This window comes from Uloborus diversus, chromosome 9 (assembly GCF_026930045.1).
Source record: "Uloborus diversus isolate 005 chromosome 9, Udiv.v.3.1, whole genome shotgun sequence".
Classification (NCBI taxonomy): domain Eukaryota; kingdom Metazoa; phylum Arthropoda; class Arachnida; order Araneae; family Uloboridae; genus Uloborus; species Uloborus diversus.
In genome coordinates this window covers 128768776-128791830 of record NC_072739.1, presented here as the reverse complement: position 1 = coordinate 128791830, position 23055 = coordinate 128768776, and the positions used below count along the sequence as shown (strand labels likewise).

At 32.1% G+C, this 23055-nt stretch overlaps 1 protein-coding gene across 1 annotated transcript in view; it reads right to left on the bottom strand.

Annotated features, from left to right (window-relative positions):
- The window catches only part of LOC129229948 (sterol O-acyltransferase 1-like), a 38861-nt gene extending 25640 nt beyond the window's left edge, over positions 1–13221 (bottom strand). Inside the window, exon 1 of the mRNA XM_054864332.1 lies at positions 13207–13221. The gene's annotated coding sequence lies outside the window, so the exon portion shown is untranslated. The remainder of the gene's footprint in view (positions 1–13206) is intronic.
- Between the last annotated feature and the right edge of the window lie 9834 nt (positions 13222–23055).

Below are 23055 nucleotides of genomic sequence, written 5' to 3'. Positions count from 1 at the left end.
GCACCGTCTGCTAACAAAATGGAAGATCTTGCGTAAAAGACATTTAAAAAATAACTTGGGATGAGTCCAGGCCATTAACACAAGGAGTAAAAGATAAAGAAAATACACAAATAAAAAAGCTTTGAAATATAAGAAAGAAACCATTTTGAACTCGCCGCAGCTAATTTCAGCTTCTCTTCTGGCTCTGAAGCTGTGATTCATTATTAGATGAGAGTGAAGTTCACATTTCCGTAGGGAAACACTTTAGAATTTTTTTGTTGTGTTTTACCAGATATTTTCCTAGACGTTATAGGGTTAATATTTTGTAACAAAAAAAAAAAAAGTTTTTTAGCGAGGTTTCAAAGCAATGTACTTTTTTCTTCGCCTTTTAAATAGATTTTTCTTCTTCCTTCTTTTCTTTTCTTTTTTTTTTTGCTGTTCAAAAAGCTTAGTTAAACGAATTTTCAGAGTGCCAAATAAAGTTTTTATAATTAATTTCCGTATAATTTTAGCATTCTAGGTATAGTATCAAAATTCAGTAAATACGGAATAACTTCGATTTAACGATAACGGATTTAACGATTTCCTCAATTAAATGATACATTTCACTGGTCCGGATTTGACTGCATTGAATGTCTCTGCTCCGCGATTTAAAGATATCCTTCAATTAACGATAGCTTTTTCCAGTCCTTTCACAATAGTTAACTCGGGATCATACTGTAGTCAACTTTTTATTTCTTTTAACCATCAATGGGGGGTTTCCTTCAGTCAAAAGTACTACTTTTAGTCATTGAAATGGATAGAATGAGCAAAAAAAAAAAAAAAAAAATACATGGACCCAGAAAATACTTTTATTTTCTCAACTGTTTTTAAATTAATTTTTTAAAATGTCCGATTTTTCAAACAAGGCGTGGTCTTTATGACGTCACAAATGATGCACTTTGCGCATCTTTCCACCACGGTTCCACGTTATGATAATCTAGCAGCGAATTAAAATTGCGCTCTACGCTTGCTATCAACCATATCGTTGCCAATACACGTGAGTAAAGATGCGAATTAAATATTTTGTTCTGTGAATGGCAACATTGAATGGCATTTCATCATTTGTGATGTCACACGACAGAAGTGTAAACAATGAAAGCGCACCGATTTAAGTATTTTTTTTTAAATAATAAACTTGAACAAATTATTTAAAAAATGGTCATATCCTATGTTTTTAAGCATGCTCTTTTAGAAAAAAAAATACTTTTGAAATTTTGGAAACGACCCCATTATATTTCTGTGGTTAACTGTTTTACTGTTTGATTTTCCCGACTACCGAATCAAGTACTTGTAGTTATTTTCTCCACAACTTTAGGAATGTAAGTCTAACAACAAAATTTTGTACATAGTCAGCTGTTTTTATTTATTTATTTATTTTTTGACCATCAATTGCAGTGCTGTGCTACTTCCTTAGTTGATCTTGCTCATCGTCTCTTTAATACCAAATACTACTATCTCAAATACTGATTTTTAAGAAATGTGCTCTTAGTACTTGAAAAATTTAATATTATCTAATATCAGATGGAATTCAGATTCAAGCCACGTGCCATTCATCCATGAAAACATTCATTCAGCAGTATTAGAAGTATCAGGAAAATATCTCAATCAAAAGTACATTTGTCCTTCTCAAAAACATGTAGCTCGTGTTGCTCCACAATAATAGCGGGAAATCATATGACAGTGTAATAATGGGTTAAATACCCATAGTATAGTAAAACATGTTTATGATGCATAAGTTATTTGCCCTCGTGTCCCCGTGATAATCTTTAAATTTGCCGAAATTTTTAAAAATGTCGCCAAATTTAACGAGTTTTGGTGAGTAAGGGATATTATCTTTTACACGCCTTTGCAGATGGATGTTCTACCACATGCGAATGGTGAAGTCCCGTAGTAACTGTAATTTCTCTCCAAGTCCATAAATTTGGTGCCTTTTTAAAAACAAATTCCGCCGACTTTAAAACTTCATATTTTGATAACGAAGAGATGAGCGCAAATAAATTATATATCAATAAATAAATAAATAAGAAAATATTTCACAATGCTCTTTATATTGCAGCCTGTTTATTATTATTATTTTTTTTACCATTACACAATTCGTGCGGTTTTCTGGTTGGATGAAAAAGAATGCTGAGGTGCCCACCTTGGAGGGGGGGGGGGGCATGGCTTAGACTGCGTCATTTAAATTTTTTGAAGGGTTATTTTGAGGGTTATTTTTTTTCTCTTTTTTGAGGCGCAGGCTTTTGCTCTTGGGGGGATCTTCGTGATATTTAGCGAGGGGGTTGGTGCCCTTACTCTTAGGAGGGGGAGCACTTCTGAAAAATGGTTTTAAGAAATACTGAGATACGCCTTTTCCTGGGTCGGAAAAAGCAGGACTTTGAAATAATTTTTATTCTGAATTTCACTAAAGAAAAGAAGCTCATGTAGTGAATTAAATAAAACTAAATTATTTCTAACCACTCCTTTATGGGGGAAAGGAAGAGAGTATTTTTTGCATTTAAAAGTTAATGTAAGTAGTAGTCCGTATCAATCTCAGAGAGAGTTTACCTAATCAGCAGTGATGAAATAGTTTACTATAAACATTTTCATGAATTTGAATGTGGGGAAGTATTCTCAGCCTTAAAAAGGGTTACGAGTATTTGACAACACTTCCAAGATAGGTCAAATGATAAACTTGTCAGAAAACAGGCAACAATGCATTCTTGCCCAGGTTTTGGACTTTGAGCTAAAAAACGAATGTATTCTCATAACGAAAAATGTTACACAAGTGTTATTTTGGTGCCAGAGCACCAAATCTCACGCAAACAATCCTTAAACAAAACAATGCATGTGTGTTACGGAGACGAGATGTGACGTAACATATCGCGTAACACTCTATACTGGACACTTTCAACAGATGTGCTAGGGATACGCTCTGATACGCTTGGGTACATCCGCCGAACTGAACTGCGTGTTGGTTGCGAATTATGTTTCTAAACGGGCGATTTGTTTCCCGATGAAGTTCTCAGTTTTCTTGTTTGGAAACGGTGTGGTGAATTCTCTCAAAACAAAGCAATGAAATGACTTAATTTTGTAGATACACAACTTTTAAAAATCTAATTTAAAAATTGGTTTTTTAACGGAGGATTTTTTCCTTGCTAGACATTCCGGTTTTCAGACGAAATCCCGTTGTCCCGGCCGGTTTATTTCACATCCCGGTAAAAAATAAATTTGATTACATATGACTTAAAAGGTCTAAAATAATTAACTGTGAAGGATTATTTTGGGATAATTAAGGGAATGTAGTGCAAAGTGAAATAGTTAAGATGATTGAGCTTTTTCAAAATGAACAACTTTGAAATTCGTATCGAAAGTTACAGTACATAAGAAAGAACATTCTATTTTATAATAAAACTTGCATTGTAACAGTATTTTTTACTTTTTGGCAGTAAATTTGAGCCTTAAAAAAAAAAGGAAAATTTCACATTTTTTTTCCATGGGGCAAAGTGGAAAATAAAATAGTCGTCTAATAAAATATTTTTTATTCGATTATTAAAAGTACTTTTGATCAAATGAATCAATAAATAAAAGGGTGAATGAATAAGTGATAAGATAATTAAACAATAAAAGAATAATTAAATAAATAAAATAATTAATACACGAAGAAAAAAAATGAGTGAGTAAAAGAGTGAATGAATGAATAAATATAAGTGAACTAATAAATTAATCAATGTAAATGAACCAATTAATTAATTTTTACGTAAGTAATTTAGAAAATGGTTGAGTGAGTAAACGAAATAAACTATTTCACTTTGCCCCACATGTACTTGACAAATTGTACAAATTATTTAAAATACGTATAAGCTTAATTATAATTATACTGCACTGAATACTAGAAGGTCTCAATTTATCGTTAAAATGTTAATAACAAGAACTTTACGATTTTATTATAAGAAAAATGATTTTTGACTAACAACAAAATATTATCATACGAGTATCAATGTTTAAAAATTGCTTTTTTAATGCATTCTTTAATTTTAAGCGGTATTTTTTTTTTCTTGACTAGAATAGACTACATGTGTTACTACACAGTTAAAATATTATACCAGATTTATGGCTGAGTATAGGTAGTGCTGAGTGAATATTTCACCATTTCACTTTGCCCCACATTCCCCTACTTTGTCATTTGTGACATTGACATGAAAAATTAATATTGGATTACCTTGTGAAGATTTTACAGCAAGTTTAAAAATGTCATTTCACGTCAAATCATTTAATGTCATGTGCCGTCATGTCTCAAATTATGTCCATTATTTGTGTACGAATAGATCTCCCCTGGTTTAAAGCACAAAACCGGTTACATTAAGTGTGGAGAGAGCAGACATAGATAGAGATTGTCATCAAGTAATTGAAATGCTTAGGAACGTTTTGGATATTTCATACATAGGCGGCTGGTGAACCAAAAAAGTGGAGGATTAAGAGAAGTTTAAGGGACTTGTCCCCTAGGGTGGTTCAAAAAAACTTTTTTTCAGCTAGAGTTCAGGACACCTCCTATTTTTTTTTAGACTTACTAATAGTATTATGCTGTAAAAGGTTTTGCTTCTTATTCTCAATGACCCCTTAATTTAACATTAGCTGTAGCATAGAAAATGATAAATTTAGAAACATTTAATTTACCTAGCTGTTTTTTTTTGTAAATAATTATTTTATTGCAATGTATATGCATATTACTAGTGTATATTATAATGTGTAGCATTGTTTTTTTCAGTTCAATGTATTTTTTTAACCCTCCTCACCACACTTATGAAGTTTAGGGGAGGGAGTTGAGCACCCTCTTTCAGTTGAAACAGGAAGCTAAAATTCTTCCAGAATATTACTATCCACAAGTCTAAAAATTTTAAGGGGTGTCCTGTTATCTGGGAGAAACTTTTTTTACATGTATTTTTGAACACTCTAGTGTCGCCTGAAGGTGATTCTTCTTTTCTTTTCTTTCTTTCTTTTTTTCTTTCTTTTTATTTTCTTGCTTTCTTTTCTTTTCTCTTTTTTTTTTTGTAGTAAAATTGGACTGTATGACATGCTTTATATATTACTGATTTAATGACTTCTAGAAATGTTTAATGTGATTTCGAAAATCGGGAAGATTGCTACCACAAACTGTGCCCTTCTATTTTAAAGTTAAATCCTTTGAAATAAGATGAGAAAAGATCTTATTTCACTTGAAATTTTTAGTTTTTACTTTCGTGAAACGAATCAATCCACCCTATAAAAAGCATTTTTAATTAATTTTTAAAACCGCAAAGTGATGTCGCGAAGCCCCTTTACTTTTGGAAGTAAGGAGGTATTTGTCCCCCTTTCCCCCTCGTACGAGCCGCCTATGATTTTCATAGGTCAGCATTATCAGCTGTGTCTGGACTGCAATGGAGCATTTCGAGCGTTTTCATTAAATGGCTGGTTTCTACATTCGTGCACATTGTTTTAATTTTTTAAACTTTTCTGTGTCATAAAAAGTGTTTGTGTTAAAATCATTCAAAAAGTGTTGGGACACTTTTAGATTTTCGAGAAGTGGATTTAGTGAATTTAGAACAAAGTAATGAATCAACTAAGTAATTCATTCAAAATATGCATAACGTCTAAAACACGATTTAACCGTTGGTTCCCTTATCGATAAATTTTACTCTCATATTTATATGGTTTTTCGGATTAGTTTAGTGAATTCAGAACTAAGTAATGAACGAACTTAATATTCTATTATACTGATACACTTCTTCTAAATATTGTATATACTATGTATTTAACTCAAACAAATATTTAACAAATATCACTTTTCGAACTATTTTCCTAGGGGATGCTGCTCCCTCCTTGAAATTACCAGATTGCAAACCATCAATCTTTGCATAGTAACATATTTAACTATTTGACTCCGGAAAATGTACGGATGCAGAATGCGTCAGCTAACGTTGTAAATGCAAACTCAAGAAACAAATAATTGTTTTTAATAACCGTCTTTTAAAACTTGATTCAAAACAATTACGAAATATAAATCAATTTACAAACAGTATTACTTTTTCTGATCTGTTCAAAAATAAACAAAATGCTTCATGGTTGGATGCAAATCGAAATTCCGTAACCCAAAATGCGGAAACGAGAGCACTTATTAGCTTTTTCATTCACCTTCTTCGCCTTTTCGTTTCGTTAAACGCCCATTTCATCAGAAGCTTTCGAAAGATTTGCGGTATTTTAAACATGCTTAAAAACGGTCGAGGCAAATGAAATTGCTCGCATGTGGGAAGCAAATAATGATCGATCGTCAAAACGATTATTGATAGCAGGTTTGACATGATTTTTTGATATTAGAGAGAGCCATTCAATGTAACATTGTTTCATAACGAAAATTGAAGTAAATGCTGTTACGTCTTCTGATAGTTTTCTTCTTTAGCGGAAGAAATTAGGGTTCATTTTTGAGGACGATTTACTGCATAACTCTAGCTATCCGAATCAATTGGGGCTGGATCCCATTCGGATAATCAAATTTCGGATAATTGAATTCTTCCGAAAAAGAGATCCACTTTAATCAACTACTGCACTGTAAAACGTTTTCTGTAAACGTACTCGACAGAATTTGGTTGTTTCCTTCAGTCAAAAGTACTAATTTTAGTCATTAAAATAGATAGAATAAATAATAATAAAAAAAAAATGATATGGACCCAGTAAATACTCTCATTTTCCAGCAGTTATTTTTTAATTAACTGTTTGAAATGTCCGATTTTTCAAACAAGGCGTGGTCTTTAAGACGTCACAAATGATGCGCATCTTTCTTACTTGCTCTCTCGCGCATCTTTCTACTACGTTTCTACGTTATGACAATCAAGAAGCGAATTAAATATTGCGCTCTACGCTTGCTATTAACCATATCGTTGCCAATACACGTGAGTAACGATGCGAATTAATTATTTTTCTCTGTGAATGGCAACAGTGAATGGCATTTCATTATTTGTGATGTCATCGTCAGAAGCGTAACAATGAAAGCGCACCGGTTCAAGTAAATTTTAAAAATATTAAACTTAAACAAATTATTTAAAAAACGATCAGATCCTACGTTTTTAAGCACGATCTTTCAGAAAAAAATACTTTTAAAATTTTGCAAACGATTCGAGGCAGCAGCTCTCTTGGTGGCAGCTCAGCTGCCTCCACTACTTTGGAGTAACTTAACTGATATAACTGGTGTAAAGTTACCCATCGCTTGTGAAAGGTAGATGGTAAAGAATAAATTGTGAATGCGTAAGTGATTAAGTAAATAATTGAGGAAGTAGTTCACTTTGCCTCGCAAGTGGGGGAATGTGCGACAAAGAGAGAGACTGAAAGAGATGACTGTGTTTTTTCAAAATGAACAAATTGTAAATTTGTTTTGAAAATTAAGTACATAAATAAAGAACATTGTATTTTATCATACCACTTGCGTTGAAACAGTATTTTTTATTTTTGGCAGTAAATTTGAATTTTCAAAAAAAAAGGGAACATTTTCACTTTTTTATTTTATTTTAATGGAGCAAATTGAAAAATAAAATATTTTTCTAATGAAATACTTTCTATTCGATTTATAAAACATGTTTTTGATCAAAAGAATCAGTAAATAAAACGTTGAACAAATACATGAAAAGATAATGAAACAATAAACAAATAAGTAAATGAATAAATCAATTAATATATAAAGAAAAATAAATGAGCGAGTAAAAAAATGAATGAATAAGAAAATAAGTGAATGAATGAATAAATAAATGAATTACTAAAAGGAAGAATGGAAATGATTTAATTAATTAATAAAAACGTAAGTGATTTATATTAAATGATTGAGTGAGAGTAAATGAAACAAACTACTTCACTCTGCCCTATTCACTTTGCCCCGTATGTACTTGACTAATTGTACAATTTATTTAAAACTGAATACAAATAAGCTTAATATGAACTAAAGTTTTAGTGCATTGATCATTAAGAGGTCTCATTCAATATTTAAAATGTTAATACATAACAAGAACTTTATCATTTTATAGTAACAAAATTAATTTTTGACCTACAACAATATATTTCAATGTGAGTATCAATTTTTAGAAATCGCTTGTATACCAAATGCTTTAATTTTCTGCGGTATTTTTTTTTTTTTTTTTTTTACTGACTGGAATAGACACATATGGTACAACATAGTTAAAATAATATCAGATAGGTGGAGTTAAAAGCAGAGTAAATATTACACCATTCCACTTTGCCCCGCTATTCCGCTTTGCCCCATGTTCCCCTACTTGACTAATTGTTTAAAATATTCAAAATACAAGTAAGCTTAATATTAACATTCAAATATTAGAAGGTCTTAATCAAGATTTAAAATCTCAATAACAAGATCTTTATCATTTTATAATCGCAAAAATAATTTTTGACTTACAACAAAATATGTACTACAATATGAGTATCTATTTTTGAAAATTGGCTGCATAATCATATGTTTTAATCTTCAAAGATATTTTTTTTCCTGATTGGAATATATTACATGTGGTACTACATAGTTAAAATCTTATTAGATAAGTGGCCCTGAAAGCAGAGTAAATATTTGACCATTTTACTTTGCCCCACATTCCCCTACTTGATTAACTGTACAAAATACTTAAAATGATTGAGTGAGTAAATGAACAAAACTATTTCACGTTGCCTCATCCACTTTGCCCCGTATGTACTTGACTAATTGTACAATTTATTTATTTCAATTATGTTATTAAACATGGTGTTGATTCCAGTCAAAAAACAATTGCCATTGAAGATTAAGGTACATGATAATACAAGCCATTTTTAAAATTTAATACTGATATTGTAACTCTGTTTAGGCATATCAAAAACAGTTTTTTTTAAAAAATTCTTTACTAATAATAAAGCTCAAAGTCTTTCTATCTGGAGTCTGTAGGATGTCTGTGACGTGCATAGCGCCTAGCCCGTTCGGCCGATTTTCATGAAATTTGGCACAAAGTTAGTTTGTAGCATGGGGGTCTGTACCTCGAAGCGAGTTTTCGAAAATTCGATTTTGTTCTTTTTCTATTTCAATTTTAAGAACCCTTTCCGGAGCAAAATTATCATAAGATGGACGAGTAAATTACGAAATTAGCATGACGTGGAATGGGAGAGCCAATGAACATAGCCAATTGGCGAGAAATTCGTCATCCATTATTTGTAAATATACAGGCGAACCGAATGACCTTTTAATTTTCAACTACGGGCAAAGCCGAGCGGGTACCACTAGTATAAAATAAGAAAGCTCTTTTTATTAATATTTCTAACACTAATTGAGAACTACTGGTGCTCATAGTATACTCATTTACATATATCGTACCCAATCGCTCCTCACGCTCCTTGACGAGACTAATGGCCGCTTTAAGCAGGGCCTGATTACCGCACAGGCCTATTAGGCCTGGGCCTGGGGCCCCCTCTTCCTAAGGGGCCCCAAATTACTTAAAGAATTATGCATATCATTACAACTATACAAAAAATATACACATTTTTAAAATAATGGCCTTCATGGGGCTTCAGAATCATTGTGGTCCTTGGGCCTCACTTTTAGTTAGTCGGGCTTTGGCTTTAATGGTGATCGGCCCCCAGGTTGTGGGAACCACTAAATTAAACAAACTCATTTTTCACTATATTATAACTCTTTTGTCCTTCTCAGAATTTCTTTAAGTCTATTTCTAGCAACTCCGAAAAAAGAAAGAAAAAAGTCCTTCTTTTTACACCATTTTAAAGATAAAAAGTATGTAATCTCGTATTTAGCAATGTCAAACGTTCTGCCATTGATTCCTAATTTTTAAATCCTCTAATCGTTTCTATTATTCCACCAAAAAGAAGGATATTTGTTTTGCATGCTTGACGTGTTTCCTTGGTATTTATCAAGATAAACAAGCGATGTTGCTGCAATTTGCGATCTGCAGCTTGTGCGCAAACATAAGGTCATCACAAAACCTACTTTCTTTTAATTTTGAACTGCGATGAAGCAATGCATTAAGCGTAAACACAATTATTTTAAATCTTGTTTGATTTTTGAAAATAAGAAGTCCCTCTGTAACTATTTGAATTACGATGAAGCATTGCATTAAGCGTAAACACAATTATTTTTAACCTTATTTGATTTTTAAAAATAAGTCTCGCTTGTATATTTGAATTACGATGAAGCATTGCATTAAGCGTAAAAAAAAAATAATTTTTAACCTTATTTGATTTTTGAAAATAAGTCTCCCTTGTATATTTGAATTACGATGAAGCATTGCATTAAGCGTAAACACAATTATTTTAAACCTTATTTGATTTATGAAAATGAGTCCCTCTTATATATTTGAATTATGTTGAAGCATTGCATTGAGCGAAGACACAATTACTTTTAACCTTATCTGATTTCTGAAAGTAAGTCTCCCTTGTAACTGTTTGATGTAGAAATAGATTAATCATAGAGATACAATGGGAAAACAATATTTTGTCTTAGAGCAGGGGTTCTCTAAGTGGCTGCCGCAGGGATGGGCGAGGAGTGCTGCGATGTGTTCACGATGGCAAATTGTTGTTGTTATTTGAATTAAAAAAGTGGTTACTCATCTGAGTTTCACACGTTTTCAGATATTTTACTTTAATAAAACAAAAACACTAATGAACTAAAAAGGCCTTATTTCATCAAACAAATAATAAACAAATTTGTGGAACAAAGAAGCTCATATATATATATATATATATATATATATATATATATATATATATATATATATATATATATATATATATATATATATATATATATATATATATATATATATATATATATATATATATATATATATATATATATATATATATATATAGTTTGGCCTAAATATTTACGGTATACATAAAGTGCGGAATAAAATACGCATAGTTAAAGATAATAGAAACGGTTTATAATTAACTCCAATTATTACTTCGAAAGTATTTTTTGCCAACAAAAATAATTTTTTTTAAGCTCACTTATTTACAAGTCAAATTTTCTGCACAAATTTCTTGCACCCTTTTTTACACAGTGCAAATTAAGTTGCATGGTTAAATTAAGTTTTTTTTCTTTTGTTTTTTAAACTGCGTACCTCACACTGCTGCAAGCTTCGCACAGGGACTTTTTCTTAACTTTTTTTTTCACCCTTCCAGCTTTAGGCTGCTAGTCATTTCTTCTCTTTTTCAGCAATAACGCTGGAAGTAAGTTGTAGTGTGAAATTTATAGTAACGAATAGCACCGCGACCGCACTTCGAGACACACCAAGAGAAGTGCGATAACTCTTCGTCGCATTCAAATAGTGAACAACCTAAGCATCGAAAATTAACTAAAGATGTTTCAGGCGCTTGCATATGGTCCGTGTAATGTTTTGAAGTTTGATCGAATTTCTTGAGCTACTGAGAGAACCGAAGTATTCATATTCTTTCATCTGAATACATTGCATTCAGAAGTGGAACTTTTCCGGCATGGCTTCAACGCTATCAGTCTCAATCAAAGCGGTAAAACTCGCACCTTGTAATGTCAGAAAGAATTGTTTCAATGTAAAATATGTCAGCAAGTAGGTTAACATTTTCATGAAAAGGGTATCGAATGTGGCAGACACAAATGAATTGATGATGAAAGGAAAAAAAAAAAAAACGCTTGAGCTTAAAACTTCATTTCTAGCAAGCATGTTAATGTTCCGCCATTACAATATTATTCTCGCAAAAATGCCAGATTTATGCCGTTATTGAAATTTTTACCCACTTCAAAGATGCAACTGTCCTAATCGCTTTACGTTATTCCAAAAGAGCATATAACGCTCTTTGTACCTCTCGGGAACCTCCCAGAGGTTCGCAAACCACCGGTTGGGAACCGAATGCATAGAGTAAAGAATTTTCATTCAAACACTCTATAAAACTGCTTTTAACAAGTGTGTCTTTCTTTGTTTTTTTCTTCTGGGTTCAATTTCAGTTAGTTTAAATAACACTTTGCTTGATAATTTAATGTAACTTAATTTTTAATCATGTTTATTATAAAATTGAGTTGCAGCTAATATATATTGATCAACTAATATTGAGATCATCAAAATATTAAATTTATGTATTATTTCAACTTAAAGGATACGTATAAAACATATTCATAACTAAAAGTTTAACATTTTTGTTTTTGAATATTACCGTCATTATTTCATAGGCAGTAATTATGGTGTAAAAGCTAAAAACACCGTTACCCCAGGCATCTAAATTAATATCACATCTCTCACATACACATCAAAAATTGATCGCTGTTTAGATAGGAGTGAAAAAAATCACCTCCTCCTTCTTAGAAACTCGAAATAGTCTTTTAATAAGGTTAAGAGATTATCTTTTGACATTTATTATTATTAATTTATCATTTTATAATTTTTTAAAACTTATTAGCAGTATTGCATGCGTTCTTCTGCAGTATGAAACAACTTAAACTGAGCCTTTAATTTGCATCAAATGTTCCAAGTGCTCTAAGAGTTCAAAAAAAAAAAAAAAAAAAATCATCTTTCATTGTCTAAAGGCTTTGACGTGGTATGAATTTAGAAGCGATAAGAATTCGTTCATGTGGAAAGATGAATTTTAAGCACCGTTATGACTCTTAATCTAAGTTTAGAACACTTTAGAACTTTTTTAAGTTTTGGAAAATCCCCTATGTGGATTTCTGAGCCCCAAAGTACCTTTGTACCAAATTTCGCAATGATGTATTAGTATGCAGAACCTACTGTGTATTAGTATACAGAACCTACTGTGCATTAGTATACAGAATCTACATACAAACCAACAAACAAACAAATCTACACATATATATATATACATATATATTTATACGCGTAGATTATCTTCGAATAATAAATAGAAAATGGTATATTTATGCCGTAGTTAAAATATTTACCCACTTCAAAGATGCAACTTTTTACAACAATTGCTTTAAACTGTTCCAAAAGAGCATATAATTAAGGAATACTGCAAGTTCAAAGCATGCGGTGTTTTCATTTCTTGCAAGTTTGTGCTAAAACTGTTTTTCACGAAAATCATGAGCAAAAGCAATTTTGCAGAAGTGTGATCAAGTATTTCAAGCGCACACATTTGTGGTCAAATAAAAACTTGCAATTCTAGAAATGAAGTGAAGTGACCGAAGTTATTAGTAAGTAGTTAACTTACCTCCGTAATTCTCTGATTCTGTCAGACGATCGAATGATGAATGGTGTGACTGCAACCGATAAATTTCTGCATTTTGATAAGAGATCAGTACAGACTTTGTTCTTGGAGATAAAGAGCGATTCGAGCAAACGAAAAGGAAAGGGAGCATAGTAAACACTTGCTATTACCGCATTTTTATGGTACAGAAGAACTCAAATGAATTTTTTTTTTTTTAATAATTCTTATACGCACTAAGGAAATTTCGAAACGTAACAAATAAATTCCGAGCAAACGTTCCGAGGCTTTCCACCAGTTTTCCCAGTGAATTTGCGAAATGTTATCTGTACCGCTACAAGTTTCATAAATGCAGATATCTCACTGGTGTTAAAAGTCTTTTTACCTGCCATAGTAAAGATATACTCAACTTCTTCATTACGAGTTTTGCCTTCAGCTCATTTACGCCCATTCCAGGTTGACTGACCCCTAAACAAGGGCGAAATGCTGTTCTGGATATTGCAGCTTTGCAAGAATTTTAGGCAAATAGGCTGTTCAATAGTTGCTTGAAACTGTGCTTTAGCTTCGGCTATATTTGCTAGCGGAACTCCCCTAAGCGTTTCTGGTCAATCAGGAAAAAGCCCAGATATCACACTAGCTGCTTATTATTTTCCAAGATCATTCCTGATTGTTTTTTTACAGTGCGTCAATATCTCTTGAACTCAGAAATTAACTATTTATTGCACATAGTGTTCAATATAAATTTCCAAAAGTTTTGTGTACTTCCAAAAGTGTTTTTGTTTTGATCTTTTTTCGTAATAACAATCTTTTTTTTCTTTCTCGTCTCAAGAGCTATTGCATTTGAATTCTCAAAATATTTTCAGTTTTCAAGCGACTATCCAGAGAAGAACAAGCTATTTTTTTACTATTGCAAATTTATATTGTTCTTTTATTAGTAGAATATTCTTATTATCTTTGGCCGGGGAAGGAACATTAGGAAAAGTTTCCTTTATTTTGCATAGCTTAATCACAAAATATTTTTATATTTATTGCATGCACAGAAAAAAAGTTTATTTATACCGTTTATTTTATTTTTATTTAGCCAATTTTGTGCATTAGATAATTTTTTGTTTAGTTTATTCTCTAGTTGTATTGTTATACTAGTTGTATTTTCTATTTTATTGTTTAGTTTAGATCTAGTTTATTGTTTGATGTTGTATAACTTTTAAAATATTGGGATTCATTCCTGTACTTTTCGTATGATATTGAGTATGAACAAAAAGCTGGAAAGATAGAATGAAATTTATGCAAACTTATAACTTTTAGTAATAGGAAATTATCAATAACAGAGCATATAATTTCAACAAAAAAAAAGGTTAAAAAGGAAAAAAAAAAAAAAAAGCACCTTTCAAATCCTGGCCCTTAATTGCGAAAATTTGAATTTGTCAATAAAAATTATTATTTATTTTTTTCAATTTTAAATTAATATTTTTGAATTCTACCATTTATTAATTTCTACTTAGTTTTCTTTAAAATAAATTTTGCGATATTTTTACTCATTATCCACTTACGTTTGGATGTAAGAAGGCATTTAATATTACAAACTTTTAATCTCGCTTCCTGATGCGTACATGTTTTCAAAATTTGCGTACAACTGTCCTCTTTGTTTTCCTTGCGAAACTTTTAGCCATGCAGAAAATATTTCGAACTAAACGAGATATCGTCCACGAGAACACGGTATTTGTGTCTCACATTCAGTCTAACTGTGCGATAAAATATCTCAAGAACGCGTTCAAGCCAGAGTCGTTTGGATACTAATCAAAGTTCGGTTTCTATTTCCTAAGATTCTGATAAAGAAGAATGGCCTTTGCGGACAGACGTACTCCAAAAACATTTTGTTTTTTCTTTGGAGAAACATAGACGTTCGAATCTTTTTTTCTTTTTAAATTTATGACTTAATGATGCAATAAATAGTTATTTAGGTAAGGGTGATTCTCATGAAAATATTGCAAATCATGTTCGACCTTATTGACTTTTGTTTATCAATTTCAATAGTTTCTACCTACTGATCGCATGTTTTCAAATTGGTTTCCCATTTAAACGTGTACAATCAAGTTTCGAAGGTTTGTGTATAAGTAATTTATGAAGGGTTTTAAAATATTTCGGACTGCTTCGTGTTACAAAGTGGACAAACAAGCCTTTAAATATATCGTTCTAAGCATAAACAAAAAGTTACAACTGCAGGACAAACATAAAATGAAATAATGGTTCTAAAACTGCTGTTCTGTCCGAATTTCACTATGTTTTCAAATACCATTAAGACAAATGTAACATTGTTGAAATTCAATTACTCATATTCAATATCAACTAGAAACAGTTCTGCTATGAGCCTGGATGAGCAAGATAGCTGTTTGATAACCTATTCGAGACATCAAGATACCATTCTGTGATCAACTTGATTTAACAAGTTAGTTGCCCGATATCTTAGGGAAATTAATTAGAAACCATTTTGGGATCAACCTTGTTCAGCAAAATAGCTATCCAATAACATAAACAGATCAACTATAAACCGTTCTGCTATCAACTTGGCTCATCAAGATAGACCAGGCTTCGCAGTTCGACTAGAAACCATTTTTTGATCAACATTGTTCAACAAAATAGCTTTCCAATAACTCAAGAAGAGCAACTAGAAACCATTCTGCTCTCAACGTGGCTCAGCAAGATACCCCAGGTTCCCGCAGTTCGACTAGAAACCTTTTTTTTTTTGATCAACCTTGATCAACAAAATAGCTGTCCAGTAACTTAAGAAGATCAACTAGAAAACGTTCTGCTCTCAACCTGGCTCAGCAAGATAGACCAGGCTTCCGCAGTTCAACTAGAAACCATTCTGCAATCAACTTGATTCAACAAGATGGCTGTCGGATATTTTAGACAAATGAATTAGAAATCAGTTTTTGATCAACCTTGTTTAACAAAATATCTATCCAATAACTTTCGCAGATCAATTAGAAACTGTTCTGAGATCAAACTAAAGGCCATCCCTGATGTTATAAAAGCTTTCGAGGAAAAAAAAATGTGTATTCTTGTCTAACAATTTTTTCCAATGAAATTTAAGAAGCCTCATTGAATTTGCCTTTTTAATATTTGTGTCAAAAACTTCATTGTATTTCAACTCTCATTGTTCACTTGATATCTTTCCTTTTAAACAAAGGGTAAACTTGATAATATTATCTACTACAATTGACGTAACTTCATTATCTTGTAATGAATAAGTTACATTGTTAAAAAGGCCGACTTAGTTACTTTTTATTCATTATTCTTATCATAATCAAAATTATTTTGGTTATAAGTTTATATAACGAAAATTTTCATTTCTAAATTTAGATTTTGACGTAGCAAGTTTTTTTTTTAAAGTAAGAACTAAATAAATTTGTGTTTATTTTATAACTAATCTTTTTTCATAACTAAAAATTCGCATTTTTCATGCTCAACAACTTAATAGGGTATTCCCTCTGATGTATCGGAATCCTGTTTATCCGTTCCAGTTAACATCCGAATTCACGATGAAAATTAAAACTGCACACGTGGCTATCCGCGTGCTAGTTAATATCTGGATTGGCACGAAAAATTAGCATCGAATTGTGGCCATCTAAACCAGAGGTTCCCAACCGGTGGTTCGCGAACCCCCAGGGGTTCGCGAGGTGCAGGAAGGGGGTTCGCGAAAATTTCGGTGCAATGGCGGATTTTTCCTAGTTTGGTAAAAAATTATAAAATATTCAATTTGCACACATAGTTACTAAATTTTTTTTTTAATTTGAAAACGCGCCAGACTCTTGTATTAAGCTCAAAAAAAAAAAAAAAAAAAAAAAAATCTTTCAGCGGTTTTTTAATCTTGGTTAAAAAGAAATGTTCTCATTTTTTTTTTCGATAGACAACAAAAAGAGATATCCTTCCTTCTTTATTGCGAGGCGCCATGCAGAAACGTTGTATTAAGCTGTGGCGGGGATCACGATGACCTTAAAAAGGCGCCATCAAGTTTAGTCAATCAAACAATATACATAATATACATATGTCGAAAAAAATAAAGAATTCTCAAACAATGCATCATAGGGGTATTATTTCTAATCTGGTTGAAATATAACTCGGGAATTTCCGTCGAATTCAGTCATCGAATAGCAGACATGACAGCAAAAGGCTCCAAACATAAAATTTATTACTGGATTTTACCCATCTGTTCGTTTTCAAAAATATATAATATCAGCATGCTCATAGTTCTGGAGAAATAGTTGAACTGCCGCCTCCCCCGACTAAACAGAAAAGTGAACTAGGGGAGAAAAAAGGAGAAAAGCGAAAATTTGACAGTGACTATTTACAAATGGGCTTTTATTTTACTGGAGAAGAGTCTGAACCTAGACCGCTTTGTCTTCTCTGCAACGAAGTTCTAGCGAACAGCAGTTTGAAACCGTCACTTCTGAGAAGACACCTCGAAACAAAGCATCCGACACACAAGGACAAACCTATCGAATATTTTAAAAGAAAATTGGAATATAATAAAAAGTGTAGCGTCTCTACGTTCCTGTTAGAATCCAACGAAGATAGTAAAATGGCCCTTGAAGCTTCATATCGAGTCAGTTATAGAATTGCAAGATCTGGACAGCCACATACAATTGCAGAAAATTTAATTGGACCGTGTGCTAAAGATATTGCTAAGTGTATGCTGGGAGAAAAGTCAGCAAAAAAAATTGACCTGGTTCCGCTATCAAACAATACAGTATCACGCAGAATTACTGATTTGGCAAGCAATGTGGAGAAAGAACTTGTGAATAGAATGAAAGAGAATAATTTTGCGATCTAGCTTAATAGTCGACTGATGTAGCAAACGCTGCAATATTACTTGTCTATGTTAGGTATATTTTTAACGATACAATTAAAGAAGATGTACTATTTGCAAATCCTTTGAAAACCAACACAACTGGAGAAGCAAATTTCGAACTGGTCAACAGTTACTTTGAAGAAAATGGAATAGATTGGTCTTTGTGTGTGGGTGTGTACACGGATGGTGCAAAATCAATGACAGGAAAATTTGTTGGCTTTGTGGTGTGAGTAAAGAAGATCAACGAGAAAATTGAATGGACTCATTGCTGCATTCATAGACAAGCATTAGCATGTAAGCGTATTCCCGCAGAATTATCCGCTACTTTGAATGATGCGGTAAAAATTGTAAATTTCATAAAATCACGTGCCACCAACTGCCGTCTATTTCACGCGCTTTGTGAGGAATTGAGAAGCCTTCATGTTACTTTACTTCTTCACACAGAAGTTAGATGGCTTTCCCGTGGCAAAATTTTGACACGCTTATTTGAATTGAAGTCAGAAGTCCAAGCATTTTTTGTTGATCATCCATTTCACTTGTCCACTTGCATATTCGATCCTCTTTGGATGCAAAGGCTTGCATATTTAGCTGACATCTTTTCAAAATTAAATGAATTAAATCTATCCTTGCAAGGTGCAGTTGTTAATATTTTCGTTGTATATGATAAAATTGAAGCTATGGTAAAAAAATTGAATTTCTGGATCCAATGCCTGGAAATGGGTGAGTTTTCTTGTTTCACTTCTCTTAGTAGTTTTTTATCAGAAAACTCAATGAAACTTGATGAAAGCGTTAAAAGAAATGTATGTGAACATCTGCAACATCTTGAACTAACTTTTGACGAGTATTTTCCTAATAGGCGTAACGTCCCTCTCTCAAACAACTGGATACGCAATCCTTTTGAAGGAAATCCATGCTTAGAGAACACCCTGACATTACCTGAAAAGGAAATGCTCATCGAGTTATCCTGTGATAATTCATTGAAAACTACCTTTAAAGAGCTCTCGTTAATTGACTTCTGGCTCAGTGTAAGAAATGACTATACCGTTTTGTCCAAAAAAGCAATTCGAATTTTATTACCATTTTGTACATCATATCTCGAGAAATATTTTCCTCCTATACTTATCTCAAAGATAAATACCGAAGCAGATTGAATGCAGAGCCTGATTTAAGACTCAAACTGTCAGACATTGAACCAAACTTTCAGTTTCTTTGATCCGTCAAACAGCCACAAATATCGCATTAAGGATTTTTTCCTCAATTTAAAGTATGCTTAAAAAAATAGTTGGTTTATAAAACTTGTTTATAATTTTTCTTGTAGGTGTAGTTTTAACTTTTTATTAATGTTTGCACTTAATGATATTTTACAATTATATTTTTGTTTATTGCAATCAAATGCTGCAAAAAATGGAAAGCAAACATGCTATTTTTTTATTCTTTCTTACATGTTACTAATTTCAACATCAGGGGGTTCGCGAACTTTTTTGCCTGTTCCAAGGGGTTCGCAAAGAGAAAAAGGTTGGGAACCGCTGATCTAAACCATCAATAACTTGAACAAAAACCTTCTTTTTACAAAATTTTGTAGATATGAAAAAAAAAAAAATCACACTCCTCCTGCTATCTCTTCTCACCAGCAGCCTAAAACCAAATAATCAAGACATTTTCCTGCTGCGCGAATAATTTTCGAGCAGGATATATTACATACGGATAACCAAGATACTTTCAAACTGCACGGATAATTCACTAATTGAGTGGATCACACACGGATAATCGGGACATTTTCAAATCGCGCGGGAAACTGGTAAACCGGATCTATCACACGTGGATAAGGACATTTTCAAACTGCACAGATAATTCACTAAGTGGATGGATCACACACGGATAATCAGGACATTTTCAAATTGCGCGGGTAACTCGTAAACCGGATCTATCACACGCGGATAATCAGGACATTTTCAAACTGCACTGGATGACTCGCAAACCGGATAATCCACACACGTAAAGAGTTTTTCAGTGTAGTATACATTGCTTTACGTCAGTATTCGTTGGTTGCTCTCTCCATTATTTAATGTGACAAATATCTAGAAAACGTTGCGCTTGAATCGAGCTGGAACCTCAGAAATTCTTCATTTTATTTTCATCTACTTATTTATTTATTTATTTACTTAATTAATTAATTTATTTATTTACTTATTTATTTGTTTTTTCTACTGTTTCCTTTTTCATTTATACTTCTCCTCTAAATCTGTATCTAATTCTCCGGATTATATCATGCTGAGCCTATTCTAAACGAATGTTACAGTTTCTTGGAAAAGTTATTAGATGAAATGCCAGGATTTCCTGTAGAAATTTCCACGTTAACTATTAAAAACAAAAGATAAAATGAAGAGGCTGGTTTATAAAGGAATTCCATATATTACCTAAGACAACTGATCCTTGGAGCAACAAAGTAATAGCAAGAAAACAAAATGTTGAAATTGTTGCTACTGTTTGTATTTCCAACGTTTTATTTCCCTTCTGTTAACATAAATGCTGTTCATTGTTCAATGATGAAAGGATATGGCAGATTTTAGCAACGATTTTTTGAATAAAATCCAAGATTGCCTTTTGAACTGCTCGTATTTTTATTAATGTAGAAAAAATTATTGGTCCAAAGAACATATTTAATATTACAAACACAATAGGTATTCATACTAAATTCTGAAAGAATATGGCAAGTTCTTAAAATATTAGATGCTGTTAAATAGTTAGCTATGCTATTAGGTAGTTAAGCAAAACAGAAAGGAATATTAAAGTGAACTTTTAATTTTACAAAACTGACATTAAGTTATATGAATAATCAGGATCTGATTGCGCATTATTTTTTCTAAGAAAATTCTAAGATCAAGGGGTTGGATGTAAAAACAAAAGTCATTCATTGCAAAAGATCGATTTTTGATTCAACTTTTATAAGAATATGATGAAATCTATGCTCAAAAACACACACACAACAAAAGGATTCAAAGACGTAGTTTTATTAAACTTTTTACGGCTTGTGATAAAATATATCTATCTGAAATTTTCAAGTGATTGTATAAACTGCTGAATCAATCAAAAAGGATATGATATCTTATCAGATAACGTCTAAATATATTTCTAGTGCGTAAAGTGTTTAAAAAGAAATGATTTCGATTCTGTCTTAATTTGATTATCTGTGAGGTACTTGATAGCGCTTTTATTCAAATTAAATAGCGCAAGACATTATCTTCAGAAAATTTATCGTACTGATTTTAAAATCTCATTTTGAATCGGTTGTAAAATAGAATTACAAATCAGTAAAAAAAAAAGTTAGTTTTACTCTGTAAACACTTTAAAAAATCTGATATGATTATCTGATTAAAAAAATACATTTCTTATACCTTAAATTTAAGGCAAATGACCGTTATTTCAATCATTAGAGAGGGTCAAGTGCCCCTCTAATTGCCAAACTGAAAATATTTTCTATTTAGCGGTTGCAAAATTATACTATAAGTAACAGAAATGCAAGTATAACTCGGCGCCTACACAACGAATGAGTACACCCCCCTTCCCCCCAAGCTGTCGACAACATTATCCATCAATAAAAATTGTATGTGACCGTAATTTAATTGTTGCATACAAGATAAATGGATGTGGAATATGCAAATATATTATTACACATTACGTTAAAATACGAAAAAATAAAATGAAAGTGTTTACCCTAATCTCTTAATGCATTCAGTATTTGTTCAAGTAAATGTTTGAAATAATACTTCCATTCATTGCTTCTGAAGTTTATGAGGTTTACTGAAGTTAATGCCTCACTAGGCGACTTATTCCTACCGATTTGGTGCAGACACCCAAACAGTTCCAGAAATGTTTCGCACCCAAAACTGATATTTTTCAGCATGGTTCCCCCCCCCCCTGAAAGTCTAGTTTGTATCCGCCCTTGAACGGGTGTTTCCAGTGATCTTGAAGTGATTGTGTTTATTTACCAAAAAATTAAAATTCAAGGAAAATGTCGGTTAAGCAAGGTTACGGGTTAAAAGAACTCTCGGAGGATCGAGGTTAAACAAACGCGGAACAAGTGACATTGGCAAGCAATGTGCAAAAGTTAAATCGTATGTGTATGTGCTTGCTTTATATTTGTTTTATTTCACCTGCATGCAAAAAAAAAAGAAAAAAAGAAAAAGCTTTAAATCAATTAATCAACTGCTTTCACCTCCTACTGTGATAATGATAGCAACAGTGTAACTACTTCTAAGTATTCCAAACAATGTCCGCTTAATCTTTTTTCTTCCAGCTGTGCAAAATAAATTGACATAAATGTTTGACACGTTGGCGAGCAGAATCGAAGTATGAATCTTGAGTGTGAATTGAATATTACTTTTATGTTTACTTATAAATGAGAATAATTTGGCGTCACTGAAAAATATCTTTACCCTTTCTTTCGTGTCAAGATCCGTCAAGGAAATTTCATGATGAAATTTACTTGCAATTATGTTCTGTGTGCAAAAATACATTGTATTATGCTTTTACCCACAACAAATTCAACGGATGTTTTTCGTTGCCTTAATAAGTTATTCAACTTCTTCCTGATAGGATTGATTGTTACCTTTCGACTTAGCGAATTTCGTTACTTTGTTAGTTTTAAGTAGTTTTTATAAAAAAGAAAATGAGTGACACCTCGAGCTTCAGCTAGATAATATATTCCTCATGTGTAAATTAACTCCAGTCAACTTTCTTGGGGAATACCTCATAACCTCTTCTACAGTTCTATCTCTGTTCTGTCCGTTTAAGTGAATCGAATAAGTTTATTGGATTTATATATGGAGTAGAGATGCACCGATTAGCAAATGGGACGATTACCGAATGACGATTAATCGGCTGTTGATATTTGCATAATTAATCGGCAAGGTAAATTAATGATCATTGCTTTTTAAATTCGACAATTTATCCATTACCATTCTATCTTTTGTTTTTAAACAATATTTTGAGATTTCATTCAA